The following is a 20,330-nucleotide window of genomic DNA, read 5'->3' on the forward strand; positions in this document are numbered from 1 at the left end:
GTAGGCTCCCTGCCCCTCCCCGGGCTCCTCCCAGTCTTTGCCCCCTTCCTGGTCCCATCCCCTGTCTCGCTCCGGACCCTGCAGGAGGTGTCACCCCCTACCCCCCTCCGAACCCAGGTTGGATTAAGGGGAACCGGGGTCCTCATGGATCCCTAGCCGCTGCCTCTGGCCACCAGTGCCGCAGCTGGGGGCCCCTCTCGGGGGCTCCGATGGGAAGGTTCACGGTGAGTCCTGCAGCCCGACTGGGTCTGAAGTGTGTGTGTGGGGGGTGGGGTGGCTCCTGGCACCCTGGGTCTGTGGGACCTGCATAGGGGCTGTTCTCCATCCTCTGCTCCCCCCATTTCATCCCTTTGCCCCTGCTCGTCCCCCATCACCCGCTTCCCATCCTCTGCCCCCTTCACCCTGGTCTGCTCCCCCATTCCTCCTCCCCGGCCCCGCTCCAAGTTCTCTTCCCCCATTACCCTCTCCCCACCGCTTCCTTTCCTTCCCCGTTCCCCTCTCCACATTCCCCCTCTCCTTTTAACCCTCCTGTTAACTGCTGGTGCTCAGCTCAGGAACTGGCCATGTAGGAGCTGGTCCCCATCGCTTTCCTGGTGCAGGGTAAATAGAAACCCCCTTTCCCCTCTGCCCTCCACCCGAGATGTTCCCGTGAGCTGTCCCCCACCCCCAGTCCACCAGGAACCCTAGGGCTGCTCCCCTGGCTCTGTGCTAGGTTAGACCCAGAGCAGATTCTACTTGTTACTTTCCGTTCTGGTGGCTGAGTTTAAAACATCAGTGCAGAGTTTCCTTTTTAAGGGAATAATTCCCTTCTCCAGCTTGGGAACATCCAGAGCCAGTTACAGTTCAGAGAGCTTCCCCTGGGCTGCTTGTTAATCCCTCTCTTGCCTTCTTTAATTTTATGGTTGATCCTGCCTGTCTGTGTGTGTGTCTGTGTCTCGCTCTCGCTCTCAAAGTGGAGATGAAGGGTTTTTTTTCACCCCCATTTATTTGCTGTGGGTTGATTGTGTTTCAGCAAAGATCCCCCTCCTTCCCCCACGTCTGTAAATACCCCTCGGTCTGTGTCTGGCACATTGCATCTGGTATCAAAATATAAGGTTTAAAAATAAAGTTAAAGAATCCTTCTTTGAGCCAGCTGCTCCCAGACTTTAGGGGAAAGGTGGATTTGTTTTGTGTGGGGTCAGACTGGGAACTGGCTTGCTGCTGTTTGCAGATTTCAGTGGCATCCAAATTATAACACAGAGATTTCACTTTTTTCCCTTCCTTTTTGTCTTAGGGCTTTGGGGGATTGATAATGTTGTTCAATTGAAAGCGGGGGGTGGGATTTGGTGCAGTGAAGATTAATTGTGTAGGTCAGCATTATTTTGAAATCATTAAAGGCACATTGATTCTCCCTCTCCCCCTCCCCCACCCCACCGCCTTTAAATCTGCCCAATTGTTTACTGGTGCGTTTATTTGCAAAACAAGGGACAAATAAATGACAAACTGTGCCAGGCTTCCTCCATTTGTGCAAAACTCCTCTCTCCCCTTTATAAAAGTGTACCAAGGACTGGCTTCCTCTGTTTAAAAATCGACTTTTTCCAAATCATCCTTTTTATTACTTACATTTCCAATCACTCCAGCTCCTCCGTGAGATTTCCTTTTTTTTTTTTTCTGAACAAAGGACGGGCTAGATGAAGGCACGATACACAGTTAAGACATGCATAGCACTGGGACGTGATTGATACCGTCTCTTTTATGTACAGGGCTAATGTGCTTATTTACAAGGTGTAATTTTTGTACAGTTTCTGTATTCTGCTGCAATAAAATGGAACTGTTTTTTGCTGCTTATAGAGCTGCTTGGATGCAATATCTATTATAACACTATTTCCATTGCAAAAATGTAATCCTTCTTTTCGACCAAGAGGTAGAATAAACTAAAACCCTTCACTTTAAAAATGTGAAGGTGAATGGGAGCAGCTTTGTTGGAAACTTTCAGAGAGAAGTGGCCATTTTCCATCCCTTTATGATTTATATCTTTTCTCTCTTCTCCTCCCTCCCCCTCACCACCTCGAAACCCCCTGGAGTTCCCACTCCAGCAAGGATTAATACCCTTCTGTTAGAGGGAACTTTTCACCGCAAAAACTCCAACTGGAATTCTCAGCAGCTGGGCCGTTAGCGGGAACACTTTAACTTAAATTTAAATTTATCTCGTTCGCTGTCTGAGAACTCTCCTGCTGTTAAGGGGGAAAATGTAAAGATTAAGCAGATCGTTACTATTTATGAAAAGCACTTTGAAACATTAACATGATGGTCCTTTTTTTAAAAAAAGAATTCTCTAGACTGTACTTTGCCAAGGTAACGTCTGTGCTTACTTTCCTTTCCTCTTCTGAAAATACCAGCTAGAAGCCTGCAAATCACAGATTCAGCTGCACTGAGATCACCACACGTGATAGAGAATAAAATCCCTAATAATATCATAGTAGCATGCTAAAAAAGAGACTTTCCCTAAATAGCCCGCCACCTGCATTGTGTGATCTTCCTTCTTTTTTAACTGGTTTCATGTACATCAGGCAGGCTTTTGTCCACCCACTGACAATCAGTTATGCAGTCTGTGAAGGTGCTTGTTAGTTCCAGAATTTTACCAGGTGGATATTTATAACTGATGCTGTTTGGTTTGTTCCAGAGGAGGAGTGGGGGGCGGAAATCTTTACTTAACTGCTAATTTTTCTTGTTTAAAATGTGTCTTTGTGATTGTTTTTTCCTTAGATTCATTTTAGTATAGGATACCTAGTATTTGTGCATTTAAAATAGACCTCACATGTGTTAGGCGGCAGCGTGTAGGTCCCTGGGGGAGGTGAATGGGGTTCTGTTTACACAGCAGTGGTTCTAGTTAAATCCTTGCTGGATTGAACTGTGATGTAGCAGAAACTTTGCGGGGATCACCATTTTGAGGGTGTCTCTTCCCTTTCTCCTGTCTATTCCCCCCAGGAATAAAATCAGTTCCACTCACAATTCTGTCACATTGACCATCCAGGAATGGCAAGGAACTTTTACAAATATTAATGAACATATCTTTGTCAGGTCGGAAATGTGTCATCCCCATTTTACAGACAGGCAAACTGAGACACAGAACAGTGAAGTTACTTTCTTGAGATCACACTGCCAGATGGAGGTAGAAATGAATCAGGGACTCCTGATTCCCAGCCCTTTGCTGTAACCACTAGACATCCTCCTTTCACAGCAGAGACCCAAGGCAATGATTCTTGTAGTAGTTATAGGGCTGCCAACTTTCCAGTCGCACAAAACCAAACACTCTTGCCCTGCCCCTTCCCCGAGGCCCCGCCCCCACTCACGACATTCCCCCTCCCTTGGTGGCTCGCTCTCCCCCACCCTCGCTCACTGTCACTGGACGGGGGACGGGGGCTGGAGTGAGGGCTCTAACTGGGGGTGCAGCTTCCAGGGTGGGGTTCAGGGTTCAGAGTGTGGGAGGGGGCTCCAGACTGGGGCAGGGAGTTAGGGTGCAGGAGCAGGTGAGGGCTCCAGCTGGGGGGGCTGGGGAGGAGGGGTTTGGGGTGCAGGAGCAGGTGAGGGCTCCAGCCGGGGGGGGCCTGGGGAGGGGGGGTGGGGGGTGCCGGAGCGGGGGAGGGCTGCAGCTGGGGGGCTGGGAGGAGGGGTTTGGGGTGCAGGAGCAGGTGAGGGCTCCAGGCTGGGAGATGGGGCCAAGGCGGAGGGGTTTGGGGTGCAGGAGCAGGTGAGGGCTCCAGCTGGGAGATGGGGCCAAGGAATTTGGAGTGCAGGGTGGGGCTGTGGGTTGAAGCAGGGGGTTGGGGTGCAGGAGGGGGTGAGGGGTTCAGGGTGTGGGAGAGAGCTCTGGACTGGGGCAGGGGGGTGCTCTGGGGAGGGGGGCTCAGGGCTGGGGTCTGGGCTTACCTCAGGCAGCTCCCGGTCAGCGGGGCAGCAGGAGGGCTAAGGCTGCCTGCCTGTCCTGGCACTGCGCTGCGTGTGCCCTGGAAGCAGCTAGCAGGTCTGGGTCCTAGGGAGAGGGGCCAGGCGGCTCCACACGCCATTGTTGCCCGTAGGCCCCCCCAGCTCCCATTGGCCAGTTAGCCAGTGGGAGTGCGGAGCTGGTGCTCAGTGGTGGGGAGGGAGCAGCGGGTGGAGCCCCGTGGTCCCTCTGCCTAGGAGCCAGACATGCTGGCCGCTTCCGGGGCGCAGCGCAGTGCCAGGACAGGTAGGGACTAGCCTGCCTTAGCACCACCAACCGGACTTTTAACGGCCCGCTCGGTGGTATTAACCAGAGCCTCCAGAGTCCTGTTTCGACCGGGTGTTCTGGTCAAAAACCGGACACCTGGTCACCCTGGTAGTTAAGTCTGTTTGCCCTCAGACCAGAGAAGATGGAATTGTGCACTCGTTTGGGGAAAGAAGTGCCTCGTTTGGGTGTTCCAAAACTCAGAAGAGACTCTTGGAGGCTTCAGAGTTGGGATGGTTGCCTGCTCATTTCCTGGAAAGGCGATAGTTACATTATATACATAAATTCCTCCTTATCACATGATACGTTATCCTGTTTCTTAATCTCAGTCCTGGAGAGTTCCAATCCTCTCCTCTTCCCAGTCTGTTTGGTAGAGGCCATCGCAGAATTCTGCCTATAGTTACCTTCTTCCTATGGTATGACTATTTAGTTTAGAAATGTGTTACAATAATAACCTGGGAAATTGAGACCTATCTTAGGGTAGGATCAGAGCATCAAAATTGTCCCTGCCCCAAAGGCAATGTGCTCTGTAATAGCAAAGAGTATTTTTACGGATAGACCACAGATACGGATTCGGGAATAGGGTTATGTTCCCGGCTCTGCCACTGGCTTGCTGGGTGACCTTGGGCAAGTCGCTTACTCTTTCAGTGCCTCAGTTTCTCCATCTATTAAATGGGGATGAGGATCTCATCGAAGGGATCATTATGATCATCATCTGCATTCCACCACTGATCCACCCACTCCTTAGCAGATCAACCCCATCCCCATGCATCCTAGCAAACCTCCAAGGCCCAACCCTGGCTTCCTGGTCTGAAAATTCCCAAAGAACCCTGCCCTAACCCCTCCCCATGCCTCCTCATGCGCGAGAAAATTCCCATCCAGCCATCACTCTGGCCAGGAAAACCCAAAGCCAGCCAAAAACCTAAGGCCCTAATTCCTATCATTCCATAAGCTTATCCTATCACACTTTCCTCCTCCAAAATTAAATCTAACTTAATCTTCTTCCCCCCAGGGTCCTAACTGGTAACTTCTCTTTCCCCCTCTGTTTCAGCTTTCCTATCCCCTCGCTGTTATCTCCTGTCTCAGAATTACCTTTTTGTCAAATTTACCTTCTGTATCTTTCAAGCCTGATCGTTCTGATCCGCACTTTATAATTCTTCCTTCCATTCCTCCCTTCCATATTTTCCTCTTATATATTTTTCTTCTCCTCTCATAGTTCCTTTTAATCTCCTCTCTCCTTTCTTTCCCTAAAGTCTCTCATCCTTCTATCCCTTCTCCATTCCTCGGATCATTCCTCTTTCTCCCTTTCACCCTTTCTAGTCATTCCCTCAAGTTCTTCTAGTGGCCCTTCTCTTTCCTTTCTCAGTTCTCCATATCCTTCACAACAATGGCTTACTCACGTCAATCCAATACCTCCTCTCTGCTAGACTACTACCACCTGCACCTCCTAAATACCTCGCCTAGCTTTTTATGACCACAATACATTGCCAAGACTTAGTCATCTTCTCATCAGTCCAGACTCCTAGGTCATCTCTCCCTCCTCTACTCCTTCCTCCTGCATCTCCCTCTTATAACCTCCTCCTTCCTTCCAACTAACTTGTAACTAACCTTACACTTCTCACTTATGAATTTACATCCCTCCACTTACTACTCCAACTTATACTCCAGTTTACAAAATCATCCAAAACTCCCCGTCTCTCAATATCCCCCTCTCCCGATCTCCCACAATCTCTCAACTCTATCCCCCCTCCTCTGGTCTTGGTTCCCAACTCAATAATAAATCAAAACAAAAATTCCCAGGTCAAAAAAAATAAATTGGACCAAAAAAGGGACCCAACACTCCAACCTCCCCCCTCAATACTACCCAACCTCTTCCCTCCTACTCCCCCCTCAAATCTCCCCTCTTCCCAGCTCCTCTCTCCATCTTTTCAATTTAACCAGTCTTTTCCAATTTTCCTCATTATTTCTTCATATCCATTCTTATTCATTATATATGAAAAAAATCTTCATGATTATCCGCATTTCCCTTGTCTAAAAAAAGTTACTCTCTCTCAAAGAATAATTCAAAATCTGGGATGGCATATCCTTCCATAAATCAGATCCATCCCATCATATCCCCATCCTCCATCAGCTCTCGGACTCATTTTCTCTTTTAAGATTTTTTTTTCCATCCATGACTAACAGAACTTTTTAAGACATAGGCCTATATTTTTTCCCTTTTCTTTTTCTTAGACTCTATCTAATCTAATAGATTCAGTCCCAGTCGGTAATAAATTTAGGATTTTTATTATTTATTCTAGAATTTGCAGGCAATATCCAATTATCCTAGCAATATCCTAGGATTTTAGTTTATTCTAGGCCGATTACCTTCCTAAGCTGATTTCTGTTGGCTTTACCCTCTTCTACGTAATGTTCACCCATCTATCTTCATCCCCATTGTCCCATTTAATATATTCCTTAGGTCCTCTCTCCCTATTCCTGTTCTTCAGTAGCCTCAAATTAACCATTCCAATATTATCCCATTCAGATAATTATCCAATCCAAGATTATCTTGGTTTTCTTTCCATTTTAAGTTTCTTCTTCTTTTTTTTTCTTTCTTTTCTTGTCTTTCATTTTTATTTCTTTTTTTACTTCCCTTATTTTCTTTTTCGCTTTCAGATCCATCTCCACTCTCAGCTTCCTTTCTCACAGCTTCCTGCACTTGCTGGTTTCCTCCTCCTCCATTTTTTCTCTTCCCCTCCCTTTTCTCTTTTTCCGCTTGACCCTCTATTTCTCTTGCTCATCCAGCTGCTGCTCAATCTGCATCACCTAAAACTGCTACTTGCTAACTGCGACGTCTCAACTAACCCCTCCAACGCCAACTCCCACAAACTCCTCGCAGTAACTCCCTCATCTCACTCCCCTCCCTTCCCTCCCCCCCTTCCTAACTAGTCCCTATAATTCTACCTAGTAACTTTAATTTAGTCAAATTAGCCCTTAGTAAAAATAGCCCTTTGAAATCATCCACCCTCAATTATACAGCACCAATTATTTATCACTATTGATTCCAAGCCAAATTGGCAACAAGGTCACCACAACAGTTGTCCCCCAACAATCCCCTCTCAAAATCAAAATCCAAAATCAAAAAATCAATCAAAAAAAAATCCCTATGATGGAGGGCATTCATTAGCTATCAATTCTAAAGCATTATTTTATTATTTATATTTGTTTTATTATTATATTATTCATATCTATTGTAGAAGATCAAGATATTCCAGTTAGTGTTTATGTTTGTAAAAACATTAAAAAATCTTTTAATCCCTCTCTATCTAAAAGCTATCTCTATCCATCTATCCATCTCTAAGATGGATCTTTCAATCCCATCTTCCACACCTGTAGTTTATTTTCTTTGTGCCCAATGTGACCATTGCTCATCAGATTGTTATCATTATCTCATTTTATTTTATTACATCTATATTTACCTCATTTATGATACTTTACCTTATACTACCCCCTTTACCTACTCACCCTAACTTCTCCCTTCCATAATATTCCATACCCCATGGCCCAGTCATCCCTACTTTTCCACCATTCCACTTTTATTCTCCAGGAGCTCCAGTTCCTCCCGGACCAGGACTCCCAGTTCCTCCATTTTGAACAAACATCCTAATTTTCCTGTTTTCCTCTCAACATCCTTTTTACTTTCCTCTTTTTCCTACAACTCACTAGGGACAGACTAGTAGATCTACTTCCAGTTCCCACTTCCACTCCCACTCCCCCCCTCTTTAACTCTCCCCTCTTCCCTCTGGCTATGTCTGTTATTCTGTTGGCCAATGTGAAAATTTGCTGAAAACCCTCTGGAACCTCTCTCCCTCCTCCCTGTTCTCCCAGTGTCTAGTTTAAATCTCATAAGCAGCCTTCCCAGCCCCTCTTCTAGACCTCTACTTCCTTCCTACCTTCCTTGGAGTCCCAGAGTTGTGTCCAAAGTCTCCCCCCCAAAGCCTCCATCCCAAAGCCCTGTCCCTCCACCCTCCTTTCAGCCACCTTCCTCCACATCGATCCTCTCCACCCCCCGCCCCCTTCCTACCTCTTTCCCTAGGACTGGTAGAATCCACTGAAGATCACCTGAGCCTCACCTTCCTGGAGCCTTACCCAACCTCCTCTAGTCTCCTCCTCTCTCCAGAAGAATCGTGCCCACATGAAGGATGACATGAAGGATGGGATGATAGGATTCTTACCTTTCTACCCTTTCTTCCAACCTCATCCAACCTCAGGTCCACATCCTCACACCTTACACACCCCCTTCTTCCACCCTTCTTCGATCATCGGCCTCGGCCCCAGGTCCAGCCAACAATCCCCAATCAATCCCTCCCTGCCTCACCTGCCTTCTCGCCTGGGACCTCGGTCCCCTAACCTATCCCCCCTTCCCCTGCTCCCCTGCTTCCCCTTCCTCCATCCTCCTCCCTTGTTCCTCGCCATCCTGTAACCTCCTGGGCCCAAACCTGGTGCTACTTCCATCGACTCTCCTCCTCCTCTATGGACTGCCTGCCCGCTCTTTTCTTTTTCTTTGGCCTCCCATTGTCAGTACCACTTGCCCTACCCCCCTCTCATTCTCCAAACCTTCCCCCTGTTCCTTAGCTCAATTCTCTCCTCCTCCTCTCTCCTTGGCCCTGCTTCCTCACATGTCACATGCCCCGCCATCCCTCTCCTCCTGGTCCCCCCCCCCCTGGCCCCTCAGCCCTGCCCCCTGTGCCCCTGGGCGTTCCCCCTCAGTTACTGCTTGCCTTCTCTGTAAAGTGCTTTGAGGTGTGATGGGAAGCACTGTATGAGAGCTAGCTATTATAAAAGAGCCAAGAGGGAAGATGGGCACAGAAGGATAAAGTGACTAGCTGAAGCTCGCAGCAGGTTGGTGGCAGGGTCAGGTTTAGAACCCAGGTCTTCTGATATCTAGTACAGTGCTTCTGGCATCTTGCCTCTGTCTGTAGAGTGGATGCGGGCCAGCCAGCAGCAGTGCAGCTTATCCATGCTACCTTGCCATCCAAAGGACTCCCCTGTAGCATAAGGGTAGAAAATTCGAGCTGCATAGCCAGTCAGGTCTTGGCGCTTCTGCTGAGACAGCCAAAGGGGGTGCCAAGTGCAAGAATGGGGTTTTTGTGTGCGTGTTTGACACCTGTCCATTAGGAGCTAGACTGAAGCCATCGTGCATTTCACATTGGTCTTTGTATAGCCGTCACGTCGTAGCCGTTATTCACTTTAGGGTGGATTTTAACCAGTGGCCTAGACATAAAAGGCTCTATCATTACCTGCTTCCCCTGAGCCATCCTGTGCCCCTGTATCTGAAGAGATTTTGTACACACCAGGTATGTTTTATTTCTGCGCAGGGCTTTGCTGTTGGGCTGAGCAGAGAGATTGCACCAGGTCCTTTGGCAGCAAGCGAGTGTAATCTTGTTACATTTGAATTTATTTCATGCTGCGTTTGTGGGTGTGAAAAATGAACTGGTAAAATTAGGGACTCTGGAGAGTGTAAGACATTGTGTTTGTTCAAATGCTGACTGTAGGAAAACATCTGTCAAAAGCTCTCTTTGAAGGAGTAGCTGCCCTTCCAGAAGTATTTTGTAGGAGTAATAATAACTGTTTCAATATATGAAACCTTCTGAATCAAGAGGCACCGGGGAGATGTTACAGCAGTAAATGCAGCCTGGCTGATGTAGGTATGGAGATGTATCAAACAGAACCATGCAATACCATTATTTTCACTAAGCCCATACATCCTGTGACATTTGCATGGTGACTCACTCCTTAGCTTGGTACAAGCTCACTTGCTGGGACAGGTATGAACACTCATGGCAAGGAGGCTTTAAGGAAGACTGTTCGGAACCGACTTTTTATTTACAAAGCACTTCAGGCATGCTTATGAGGGGTGCATGAGTTTCCTTGCGTGCTGATTGGTGTTCAAATTACTATGGTAATGGGACCATTTAAAAACCAAGAGCCAGATTCTGCAACCTTTACATGCAGGAATAGCCCTTACTCAAATAAGTCGCACAAGTTAGGGTTTCAGGATCAGTGCCTGAGTCTGTAGGGTGACTTCCCTCCTGTTTCTGATCTGTTAAATGTCCTTAACTGTCTGACCTGATAGATGGGCTGTTTGCTGCTCTGTAACTGTAGCCAAAGAATCGGATCCAGCCCCTGTTTTGATCATTTTTCAATAGTTCGTTTGGGTTTAATGCCTCTCTTGCAATTGATTCTCTATTACAAACAGATTCTCTGATAATGGCGCCTGTGCCATTCTGATGGGGCCATTAGTATAATAGCAAAGAGTATTGTTACGGAATCAGGATATGGAATTTATATCGAATCATTATACTGACAGAAGTCATACCATAAGTAAAACGGTGCTGTAACACGAGCACTAAACCCACATGTAATAGAGAAAACGGCAGTACACGCTCCCCCCGAGGCTGGCACTTTGAGATTTCATCGTTGAATGGGGAGAGAGGATTTTCACGTATGGCCGCTGCCCCTGGGGAATGGAAAGGCTATTCCCCAGTGCCAGTGCAGGGCTAATGAAGATCTGCTTTTTCCAGGGATCTGTTCCAGTGTGGTTGTGATGCTGTTGGAAGTGGGAGGGGAAAGCACTTGCCATGTGACGTGTTGCCCATACAAATCAGGGAAACTGTCACTGGAGCCTTTTCAAAACCCAGCCGAGGAGATTGTTACAAATAATGAGTGGTATAAATGGGCTGTCGCTTTTCTCCCGCAGGGCATTCGGGTTTGCTCTTGGGCTGGCCGTGTAGCCCCGTAATGTTCCAGGACTAATTTGAGACGGGACTTCTGTACACATGCTCTTCTTGGGTTGTGTGCAAACAATATACAGCTGCATCGCTCCTCCGGCCTTTGTGCTGTGAAAGGGGGAGAAAGCCGGCAATTACATTTGTGGGATTCTCAGAACGGGGGTGGGGGAATAAACCTCCCAGAAGTCTTAACATTGCAGGCATGATAAACCTATCCTGCCCTGATACAGCAAACGAGAATGTAACCCCCAAAAAACTGAGTGAAGAGGAGAGTGAAAATAGGTGTCTTGGGGGAAATTATTACATGTTCGGGGGGAGAGGGAATTTTCCTTTCGTTTCCCTCCCTACAAATAAATCCCTGGAGAAAGGCATGTGGCAGGCCAGTCTTCAGGCTGTTTTTAAGTATAGATAATCCAGATGGCTAATCTGTAGCCCGGTTTGGCTAGCAAGACCCTCTTTGGGAGGGCACAGGAGAATTCTGGGAAGCAGTATTTGCAACAGCAGTGTTTAAACAAAGTATCTGCTAAGGCTGTTTCATGTGGACAGAGCATAGATGTCTTGGTCTTTTTTTAAATTCCTTTTTAAATGGTGACGGTGACTCCTGCCTTCTGTCCGTCCCCTCTCCCCTCCACCCTGCTTGAGCTGGGATATTTTAGCAAAGAGTAAAACAGGGGACACTCTCTCAGATGTGGTTTTGGTTTTGTTGGCGTGTCCTCTGGCGAGAGACACAGCCCCTTTATGGCAAGACCATACATCTTGCTGAGATTGGCTAGTGTATTTTAGCTGGGGGGTTGGGAGCAGAGGGAAGGTTAGTTGGTTGGACAGTAATTCGCTGACAGCCGGGTCTGGTGTATGCTTTGAATTTCTCTTGCCGGAGGCCCCAGTTGGGATTCGGAAGGTGGAGGGGGTCCCTTTTTTTTTTTTTATAGCTCACTCTCCCTTTGTCAGTGAACATCTGGTGCCAGGGTTGTGGTGGTTGGAGGTGGGGCGGGGTGGCCTTTGACTCTAGAGAATTTGATGGAGTGGGGCAGTTTGGGAGGAGGGGGGAGTGAGGTCAGTACTTCAGAGCTTCTTTAGGTAGAAAGAATGCTGGGATTCAGATCGCTTTTATATTCACTGTGAAGGAGAGGGACGGGAGGAAGAAAAAGCAAAAACTTCCCAAAATGTGAGTCTCTTCCCCCCCCCCCCTTTAAAAAAATCACTTTTTTCACTGTGTGCATAGGAGGTAGGGCACCATCAAAACAAATCTGTTGCCAATGCCCCTCCTCTTCTGGCTGCTCCCCCCCCACCGGCTCAGGCTTGGAACCAGCCCTTGGTAATCTCAGTTAGTTCTCCCCAGTTTTAGGACCACTTGTTCCTTCATTTGCTCCATGCAGCCGTGCGCGCTCCGGATTCAGTAACCTTCTCCCTTCCCCGAGATGAGCTCAAATTAAAACTTCATCCTCTTACTTAAAGAAGAAAGAAGAAATCCTCCAAATCTTCTGTCATCGGATCTGGGTAGTTTTGTGCATCATCTTCCCTTCAGCTAACAGATGGACCGGGGATTCCAGACAGGGAAACAGCCCGGCTGCAAGCAGGAGGGGGGGAATGGATGCTAGGTTCCTATTGCCCCTAGCCTTCCCCCAAGGGCAGATCTTTCAGTCCACTCTCTCCTCTCCCTCCTGTTCAGTGATTTCGGGTTGGGGTGGGAGACTTGCACCAAGGCCCTGGCAATAACAGTGGAATCTCCATTTCTCTGCTTTTAACCCCTTCCACTGGAAACTCCCCCCCACCCACACCCACCATTATGGTCTGTGTGTGCAAAGGGGAATGTTTATGTAGCAGTGGGAGCTACTTAAAATGGGGCCTCTAGGAAGAGTCTTGGTGAAATCCAATATCCTGCCACCACTCTCAGTGGTAGGATCAACCCTTTGTGTAAAAACTGCTTGTAAGATGTAATATCTATTCGAGCTGCCTTTTGCAAGCTCTACCCCTGGGGAGTTAAGCACTCTGTGGTGCTGCTGGGGCTTTGATTCATGTGTTTTTTTGTTGTTGGTTTTTTGGGAGGGAGTTGATATATATCATAGCCTGAAATCATACACCCCCAGAACGCATTGATCATGTTCTGAAAGGCATATGTTTACTTTATACAGTGAAACATACACAGCTGTACTCCGCACTCTTCCTCTCTACCTGCTGCGTGTGATAAAGACCCAAAAAAAGGGAGAGGGACAAATTATTCATGCTGGAAACGTAAAATGCCTTGGGAGAATTTCCCATTTGTGTAAAGAGCTCTTTCTGTAAGATCAGCTTCGTTATTGTTTCTGCTGGGGAAAAAATCCAATAACATTTTCTCAGGGGGTGGAGGGACGGGACAATGACAACAGGGCATGAAATTTGTGCAGGAAACTGGGACTAAAACAAATGATGTATCTCAAAATGTGAGGGACAGTTGAGAGGCATGTGGTGTACCAGAGTAAATGTACTAGTCTGTGATTCCAGCAGCTGAAATTTGCATTCGTGATTGTATAGTGAATAAGGTACTATGCATATTAAAGGTTGTTTTCACTCATTTTTTAAAAAGTGAGGTTTTTAGTAGAACTGGTCAACATTTTTAATTCACAACTTTGAATGACCGTTTCTGGAACCGATCCACTTTCATGAGAAGCTTTTAGTTTATTTGATTTTTATTTTGTTTTTCATTTTAAACCAATATTTTTAAATTTGTGAGGTTTTGTTTGCTTATTTGGGGGAGGGGGGTTTCTCCCTCTTTTTGCCATTGAATGAAACGGAATGAATGATGTCTGGATTATTTTCCTTTTTTTCCTTTTGCCGCTTTAACTTTTTAGACTTTTTCTATTGGAGAATTGCAAAGAATTATAGAATACGTGTTAGTTATAGAAGAACAGAAGGAGAAACAAAAATCTGTAATTCTGCCATCCTGTATATTTTAAAAAAGTTGGCAAAGGTTTGAAATGTTAGGGTAGCAAAGGGAAAAATTAGGAAGTGGGGTTAACTTATTTGAGCTCAGTGCCAAAAAAGAGGATAAAAGCGAAAATTTAAAAATGGTTTCCGTTTTACAAGCTTCACAATGAAACAACTTAGAGAAGATGATTATTTTGCATTTTTTTTTTTTAATTTTCTTAACCAGCTCTAATTATCTTGTGTGTGGGAAAGGCGAAGTCCTGGAAACTGAGCAGAGTCAGACTAGGCCAGGCACTGGTGGTAACAGCAGGATGGACTGCCCTGTGCTGCATTGTTCGTATGCTTTAACCTTGCACTGGGAGGTCCTCCATCGTGTGGGAGGGGGAGTTCAGTCTCCAAGCCCATTCAGTTTTTGGGCTCAGCTGAGACTGCTGCTGATGGCTTGAGCTTTCCCCACCTTGTTAGGAATGGCTCCGAAGCCACCAGTTCGTTGCATGTCGGCCACCAAACAGCTATCTCATGGGAATAACTTGTTGCCACGGAATGGATTTGAACTGGTATCTTGGGCCCTGAATGGTGCAAGCTGCCTGAGAACCAGAACTCCCTTGATTCCCAGTGAAGATGAGGCTCAGTCCTTTGCAGAATTGAGCCCCTCCTGCGTCAGGGTTTCACATAAGCATTAGCTGTTTGGAGTTAGGAAGAAATGTCCCTAAGGACAGATCATTCCAACAGGGTTTCTTGTCCCTTTTTGTGAAGCCCCTGCCTCGTGGAGAAAGGCTTCTGGACTTGAGGGACCGTTTGTCAGATCTGGCCTGGTATGTTCGATGGGTGTAGTACCAGGCTCTCCATGAGGGAGGACTCGTATTGCATCGCCAATGGCCCGTTTCTTTGCTTACAGAAAGAGGAGCGTGGCTAGATGAGTGTGCCAGCGCTAAGCCCTGAATGTGCACAGATCCACAGAGCCAAACTGCTTGTGTGGGTGGAAATGCTTATTGCATAAGAGGTGCCTGAGCTGTGTACGGCTGTGGCTCGTATGGGCTAGAAATCAGACGTTCTCAAACTGGGGGTCGGGGCCCCGTTTTAACGGGGTCGCCAGGAATGGTGTTAGGCGCCAGGAAGCTTGAGCCCCACCGCTCAGAGCTGAAGCCAAAGCCCGAGGGCTTCAGCTTCCACCTTGGGGAGCGGGGCTCAGGTTACAGGCCCCCTGCCTTGAGCTGAAGCTTTGCCACACACCCCTCCCTCCACGCCGCACAGGTTGGTGGGCTCGAGCTTTGCCCTCCTCTTCCCCCCCGTCTGGGGTGGTGGAGCTCAGACGGCCCCCTCCTGGCGTCGTGTAGTCATTTTTGTTGTCAGAAGGGGGTCGCGGTGCCATGAAGTTTGAGAATGGCTGGAGATGGTGCATCATGTACAGTTGTGGGCAAGAGGTGGTGTGTCAACTGCACGGCCCAAAGGAGTAGCTCCAGGAGCGATTGACTCTGAGGGCATGTCTACGCTGCAGTTAAAAACCCATGGTTAGCCCTTGTCAGCTGATGCAGGCTCGCGGGACTCTGGCTAGGGGCTGTTTAATTGGGGTGTAGATGCTCAGGCTTCAAGCTCTGGGACCCTCTCCCCTTGCAGGGTCCTGGATCCGGGCCTCCAGCCTGGCCCGAAAGTCTACCCCGCAATTAAACAGCCCCTTAGCCCGAGCTCCAAGAGCCGAGTCAGCTGGTGCAGGCCAGCCACGGGTTTTCGGTTGCAGCATAGGCTGACCCTGAGACACAATTCCCTCCCTGCTGCCCCCTCGCTCCAGCAGTGTAGTAACTTGCTATTGGTGCAGACGTCAGTGGGAGTTAGGTGCCTAAAGACCTTTGCAGATCTGAGCCATTTTAGGTACTTTTGAAAAATTTACCCTTGATGTCATTGAACGCTGGGCTTCTAAGTTACCTAGGGCAACATTTTCAAATGCACCCATGTGTCTAAACTGGAGATGGTTGGGAATTTTGGGTGTGTGTGTGTGTGTAATTGCTAATTCATTGAAATTGAAACATCTCAATTTGGAAAAGTAGCAGGCCCAATGAAAACCTTATTGAAAGGTTTCTCAGGTCCAGGCTGGAATTTCGGGTAGGGAAGTAAAGAGAGAAACCCACCCCAGCACAGGCAGTGGCCCAGTTTTGGGCAGAGCAGGGACGTGAACCCGGGACTCCCAGATGTGGAAAGAAAACAAATGTCAGAACTTCACTTTTTTGCTAAATGAAAATGTTTCCTGGCCAGCCCTAGTCTCAGCCTCCTAAGCTACTTTGGAACTCTCAGCCCGTACGATTCTACTGAAAGGCACAAACCATGGATCCCAGTGCCTCCTGCTTTCTGAAAGGCCTCTGTTGTAGATGTGTGTGGTTCTCATGGCAGCAGCCTTCTGGAATATGTATATGTTTTATTTGTGTTTGAAGAGCTTCATAGTGCTGCCTGACAGTCTAGATTCAAGTGTCTTTTAAATGTAGTGGTCATAAGCATTCTTGAAAAAAATCAGGCTAAACAAAACAAAGTATCCTCAGAGAGTGTCGATATCTCCGTGTAATGTAGAAGAGGACTTGACCTTCCCCCCTCCCGAGAGTTCGTAAATCCACCTTTATGACTAATTTCACTGTTTTTTGATATAGCAATTAAAACATGCCTGTAGTTTCTGCAGACGAATGGGAGATTGACTGCTCTCTCCCTGTTACAAAGTACGGTTCTGTACTCCTAGAACCAGCTGATACCCTCTGGCAGACTCCAGCCTCTATTCTCAATATATTTCTGTAATGCACTAAAGTTTATGGAGCATTGAACAAACTTTTTTTTTTTTTTTTTTTTTAAGGTGTGTGATAGTTTACAGTACCAGCAAACAGCAAGGTAAGAACCCAAGCGTCGCACTGTGGCATCAGGTTATTTTCACTACACCAAACACACCACACTGGTATCTTCAGTTTATCTTGTATGTATTTTTAATACGCAACTGAACATAGCCAATGTGTACTTAAAAGCTAGAAGGCACATTGAGAGTGGCTGAATTTTTGATAATTTATTCGGCGAGGTCCTTACACGTGTCTCTAGATTTAAGCATGTGAGTTATCTCATTGGCTTCAGTGGGGGCTAGTCGCCTGCTTAAGCACTATACTGACCTGGGGTGCAAGTAAAACCCCATCTGAAACCCTAGGTCCGTGCTTGTGTCGGCTAGTCTGTCTCGGGGCTGCATTGCTGATTTTTAGCATGCGAGCTTGAACAGAGCGAGTGTGAGTCTGTTTACCTGAGCTGGCAATAACCCCTCCAGCTGCAGTGCAGCCTTAAGGTGAAATCCTGGCTCTGTTGAAGTCAATGGGGATTTTGCCATGGACTTTAGTGGGGGCCACGGTTTTATCCTGACTGCACAAATTGAGACTTCCTTGGAGACTGCCTCTCTCCCCCATGCTATTCTGCCACAGCTGAGATAAGCAGATGAGTTCAGCCTGGAACCCCACTGACATAAACATGGGTGGACGGCTGGCTGGCTGTTCTGTGCGAAGGCCCCCCCAGCTTTGAGGTTTGGGGCTGAAACAGCCTGGATCTGATGTGCTTCAGGGAATGTAGCAAGGTCTCAACATCGTCCCCCCACAGTGTCTGAAAACGAGGGGTGATGGGGATTGTGAATGTGGAGAAGAGGGGAAATTTGTCCTGGGTTGTCTTAATTTAAACATCCAAGTTAGCAGTTTGTCAAGAGTCCCTAGACTGTGTGTCTATCCCTTGTATACAGTCAAAATAAATAGGTGCAGAAATTCAATAATACAGCCACAGTAATGCATCACAAAATGTGCTTTATTCATTTCTTTTAGGTTTAAGTTTATTATGATATTATTTCAGGGTTAATGTATTTTCTGTGTGTGTGTGTGTGTGTGTGTGTGTGTGTAAATAGCATATATTTTTTAAAAATGAAACCCTTAGTTGAACTGAGACCTCACTGTGATATACGCTATCATATCTTGGCTGCCAAGTGGAAGGGCGTATCTTTTGTGCAGATTATGAAGTGTATAGATTTATTGAGGTTCAGCTATTATAAGGGGTTTGGTACGTGGTTTAGGATGTGAATTTCATCATGCCCCGTGCGTTCACTCTCAGTTTGCTTCTGAAATTTCCTGTGGAGCAAGAGACAGCATAAAATGTCTTATTAATGTTGATGTGATCTGTCATCAGCGCTAACCAGTGATTTGGTATATGACCGTGGCATGTAAGCAAATTTGAAGCAGAAATAATCTGACTTTCTATTATTAAAAACAAAACCAATATGCAGCAACATAATACGAGGAAATTCCATTTTGAGGTTCTAATGGCAAACCTTTCTAGCTCCCTTCTCATGATTAATATAATTGCCAAATCGCTTTGATGGTTTGATGGAATTATGGCCCTGTATTACACGATGGATAATCAATCACAATAGAGTGTGTTTACCCTTTTGCTATAGCATGTGTATGAAACAGATACATTATAGTGTGCAACATTCTTTAATGCTGGTATTCTCCTTCAGTGATGTATGTGATTTCGGGTGCTGATAGCTGCATGAACCTGACCTCACCTTGTAGACTTTAAAAATCTTGCAGGTTTGGGAAGCTGCTTAGTAACTTGCTGCTTCTCTTGAGCACCCAGGAGCATTTGTGCGTAAATATGCAGTATGCGTGTTTGTATAAATATCACAATAAAATCGCAGCAGCAGCAGTGAAACGAAAGCTGCCAACCCCAGAGCGCTTCATAAGCACTAGCTAAGGCTTGTGGATAGAATTTTTGCCTCACTAGTCAAGGTTAGAGTTTAAGCATTTGATACTTGATAGTATGTTCCCAGCCTCATTTGGTGCACAAGTTATTTCATTTTTAGTCAATGGGTCTAGAGTAATTCCTTGCTTAATTGCTGGATGCTTTGCTGTGACATTCTCTTACACTGGAGTTCAGCCTAAGAGGGGTTTTAATGGTTTCTGGATTTTAAAAAAATATCTTCCTAGTGGTGTCAATTATGATAAACTGTGTCTGGCATGTATATTTTTTAATAGGCTGAATTGGAATTTGGGGAAAACTATCTGATTTCTTATAGCAAAAGACAAGGATCTAGAGGATGTGTTTCTGAGGTCTCTGAACATTTTTTCCAGCCCTCATTGTTTTCCTAATTACGCTGCAGGATTTTTGCACAATTCGTTTAAAGGGTTTGATGAGGTTAAGCGTTGCTTATTCAAATGGCATCCTCAGTTTTGCTGTCTCCTGTATGCACAGAAACCCTTCACTTTCTCTTATCTGTGTAGCAAAACCTTTCAAATCCTTATGAAGGGGGAATAAAGTGGATTAGACTTTTGGCTTTCTGCCTAGGGTCTGTACCCTCTGCCTAAGCTGCAAGAATGGTACTCTCCCCACCCCCTCACCCCTCGTCTCTTTGTCGTATTATTCTCTGGGTGGGGTTTAGTTTTGGTCTAACGGGATTCTTTCTCTGGCAGGCAGACGGGTCTCCTGGTTCCTTTCCCCTGGAGAATCCCCCCCTGGTGCTGTAACGGGATCACAGCTGTTGAGTAAATGTTAAGATAATAGTGTTATTACGGAGTAATTATACAGCAAGTTATTGAATTAACGGTGATGAAGATGACCCATAATTCTGAATGGTTGGGGTGGGAGGAAGAGGAGAGTTGGGAAGATGAAGAGAGTCGACGGCACCTAATAAATTTCCCCTTGTTGAGAGCTCCTCGCTGCTGGGAGTCAGATTGAAAATGAATGAAAGAGAAGCTCAAAGAGCTAATAAATAAACCATTTGCCTGAGAATAGAGGGGATAATTAGAAACCGTGGCCCCGTGGTTTTGTGTCTGCCCTGGGGTGGAATCTGTTCAGAGCTGTACCGTGGTGATAAAACAGGGAGACAATACAGAGATGATGTTGCGCCGTTGTTAACATTTGAGGGAAAAGATGCATTGCTCTTCCTTTTTTTTTTTTTTGTTTTGTTTTGTTTTCTTTTTAAAGCTTTATATTGCAGAACTTGAACAGGCTGCACACTGGAGCCTCTGCCTTGATCAGTAACCTTGGTGGAGCCTAAATTTTTTTCTTTTTAAATCTTTGGGGTTTTGTTTCCTCTGGGGTTTCCTTTTGTTTAATAAACACAGCTAAACTTTCTCCCCATCTTGGGCTGTTATTTAACTACCAGTGCAGCCTCCTTGAGTCCTTTTAACCCCTTGGCATCGCCTTATATCTCAGGGTAGCCTCTCAGTGTACAGCACAATTTTCCCCTTAGTCAGTTCAGTTTTAGTTTCCCCCAGCTGGACTGCACTCCCCGCTGCATCTGCCTGCCCATCCTTTTAGACAAGGACGGGCAGTGCCTGCAGGCAATTGATTAGATGAGCTCTGGCTCAGAGCTGGCTTTTTGTGTATCTTCCCTTGGAGGAATCTACCATGCTGTTAGGATGGCCACC

General features: G+C 46.5%; 1 protein-coding gene across 12 annotated transcripts in view; it reads left to right on the plus strand.

Annotated features, from left to right (window-relative positions):
• PTPRS (protein tyrosine phosphatase receptor type S) overlaps positions 1-20,330 on the plus strand; it is a 245,435-nt gene that overhangs the window by 52,391 nt on the left and 172,714 nt on the right. Inside the window, exons 1-2 of one of the 12 annotated variants that reach the window (XM_039515190.1) lie at positions 101-224; positions 16,739-16,773. The exons of 10 other annotated variants lie outside the window; for them this stretch is intronic. The gene's annotated coding sequence lies outside the window, so the exon portion shown is untranslated. Of the gene's footprint in view, positions 1-96; positions 225-16,738; positions 16,774-20,330 lie in introns of those variants that run through there. One more of the 12 variants, XM_039515191.1, reaches the window with a different exon arrangement.

The sequence above is a fragment of the Mauremys reevesii genome, linkage group 26, assembly GCF_016161935.1.
Source record: "Mauremys reevesii isolate NIE-2019 linkage group 26, ASM1616193v1, whole genome shotgun sequence".
NCBI lineage: Eukaryota > Metazoa > Chordata > Testudines > Geoemydidae > Mauremys > Mauremys reevesii.